The sequence below is a fragment of the Saccopteryx bilineata genome, chromosome 2 (genome assembly GCF_036850765.1).
Source record: "Saccopteryx bilineata isolate mSacBil1 chromosome 2, mSacBil1_pri_phased_curated, whole genome shotgun sequence".
Taxonomy (NCBI): domain Eukaryota; kingdom Metazoa; phylum Chordata; class Mammalia; order Chiroptera; family Emballonuridae; genus Saccopteryx; species Saccopteryx bilineata.
In genome coordinates this window covers 233,983,622-233,986,697 of record NC_089491.1, presented here as the reverse complement: position 1 = coordinate 233,986,697, position 3,076 = coordinate 233,983,622, and positions in this window count along the sequence as shown.

Here is a 3,076-nt window from a genome sequence, read left to right as displayed (position 1 = left end):
AAGCAGCTTTCAAAATTGAACCAGGATTCAGTTTTGTTAAACAGTAATTTAAGTCAACCATCATTACTTTGCCTCTCAAACTGAATGGAAAGTTTTGGTTTAAATAACTGTTAGTATACATTTTGTAAGAATTTGTAAGACACGTAGGATTCAATTCATGTTTCTCAAGAATTTATATATGGCAAGGAAATTCTTAAAGCTCTATAACATGCAGATTTAGTCATTCATTATATACGTTTTTTTCCTAACATGAGTTTAAACTTTATATGATAGCCAGCCTCACACAAGAATAAGTTTGGTTGCCAATTTACTGTAGTATATGCAAGAGTTACAGTGTAGTACGCTCTTCAGTTGAAGAAGCTTGTAACGTTGAAACAGAACTGAGTTCTTTACAAACTAAGGAAACCAAACCATCAGTGCCTAGCCTCTCAAACAGACTGAAATATTCAAGTTTCAAATAACTGTTCATATTCTTCTTGTAACATATTTTAATTGAGCAACTCATGTTTCTGAAGATATTATATCACTGAAGGCAATTCTACGTTCTCTATGCAATTTCTGATTTAGTCATTCGTTATATGAGGGTATTCCCAATATGAGTTTAAAATTTTATGAGATAGCATCAATGATGCATAGCTTTGCTTGCTAAATTACTGAAGTAAATACAAGTGTTACGAAGTAGCATACTCATCCATTTAAGTAGCTTTTAATCTTGAAACAGGATTCAGTTTTGTTACACAGTAATGAAACTCAACCATCAGTGCTTAGCCTCTTTACCTGAATGAAATGTTTTCTTTTCAAATAACTGTTACGATACTTCTTGTAGGAACTTGGAAGAGATCAATTTATGTTTCTCAAGGGATGATATCTCTCAAGGAAGTTCTTAATACTCTATAACATGGCAGATAGAGTCATTCGTTATATGCGGGATTTAGGTAACATGAGTTCATATTTTATGTGATAGCAACACTAGTGTATTGGTCTGCTTGCCAACTTACTGTAGAATATATAGGGATTCCAGTGTAGTTTGCACTTGAGTTGAAACAGCTTTCATAAATGAAACAGTATTCAGTTTTCTTTCACAGCAACCAAAATAACCATCAGTGCTTAGCAACTCAAACTGAATGAAAACTTTAGGTTTCATATACCTGTTAGTATATTTTTGGAAGAACTTGTAAAAGATCAGTTTATGCTTTTGAAGATATTAAATCTCTCCAGGCAATTCTCAATGCTGTATAACAGCAGATTTAGTCTTTTGTTATATGCGGGTTTTTCCTAACAAGAGTGTAAATTGTATGGAATGCATCACCATGCATAGGTTCCGTTGACAATTTACTGTAGTATATACAAGAATTAGAGAGTAGTGTGGGGACGTCACGGAAATGGCGCCGTGAGAAGCGCGTCCGATAGCTCTCCTCTAAATCACAACAAATTTATCAACTAGAAACAGAACAATTTATCCTCGGTAGCATTCTGGATTTCCACACAAACTGAAAGCAAAAGGACTGTTATCACTTGAATCTGAGAGACGAGGGTGTGGAGGAAGCTACCGCAGCAGCAACGCTCATTCAAGCCGTGAGGGAGTGCGCCTGCGTGCTATCAATAAGACAACCCTCAGATGCCGATAAGAAAGAGGAAATCGAATATTATGGATACAAAAGAAAGAGAGGTAACACAAATAGATTTGGAAAAATCTATGGAGAAAAGACTTAACATATTGGAATCCTTGGAGCTAAATGACAGAGAATTTAAAATAGAAATCTTAAAAATACTCAGAGATATACAAGAAAACACAGAAAGGCAATATAGGGAGATCAGAAAACAACTCAATGAACACAAAGAATATATTACCAAGGAAATTGAAACTATAAAAACAAATCAAACAGAAATGAAAAACTCAATTCACGAGCTGAAAAACGAGGTAACAAGCTTAGCTAACAGAACAGCCCAGATTGAAGATAGGATTAGTGAAATAGAAGACAAACAACTTGAGGCACAACAGAGAGAAGAAGAAAGAGACTCAAAAATAATAAAAAACGAGAAAGCCCTACAGGAATTGTCTGACTCCATCAGAAAGAATAACATAAGAATAATAGGTATATCAGAGGGAGAAGAGAAAGAAAATGGAATGGAGAATATACTCAAACAAATAATAGACGAGAACTTCCCAAGCCTGTGGAAGGAACTAAAGCCTCAAATTCAAGAAGCAAACAGAACACCAAGTTTTCTTAACCCCAACAAACCCACTCCAAGGCACATCATAATAAAGATGACACAAACCAATGACAAAGAAAAAATTCTCAAGGCAGCCAGGGAAAAGAAGAGTACAACATATAAAGGAAGGCCTATTAGATTATCATCAGATTTCTCAGCAGAAACTCTACAAGCTAGAAGAGAGTGGACCCCAATATTTAAAGCCCTGAAAGAGAGGAACTTTCAGCCAAGAATACTATACCCATCAAAGCTATCCTTCAAGTATGAAGGAGATATAAAAACATTCACAAATACAGAAAAGATGAGAGAATTTATCAACAGAAAGCCCCCACTCCAGGAAATACTAAGGGGGGTTTTCCAACCAGATTCAAAGAACAAAAGAAAACAACACCACAAGTAACAGCTCCACCAAGAACACAATAAAACCAAACTTAAACTGTGACAACAAAGGAAAAAAAGGGGGGAGAGGATGGAGATTAACAGTAGCAAAGGATGATGAAGTGCAGAAATACTTATAAGATAGGGTACTACAATGAATATGGTAGGTACCCTTTTCATTACTTAATGGTAACCACCCTTAAAAAAACCACCACAAAAACACTTGACTTAAAAAAGGTAGCAACAGAGGAAAGAAGTATGGAACACAAACAAACAAAAACAAATGATAGAAAAACAAAAGAGAAGAATCAAACTAGATACAAAACTAACAGAAAGCAATTTATAAAATGGCAGTAGGGAACCCACAAGTGTCAATAATTACACTAAATGTAAATGGATTAAACTTACCAATAAAAAGACACAGAGTAGCAGAATGGATTAAAAAAGAAAATCCAACTATATGCTGCCTACAAGAAACACATGC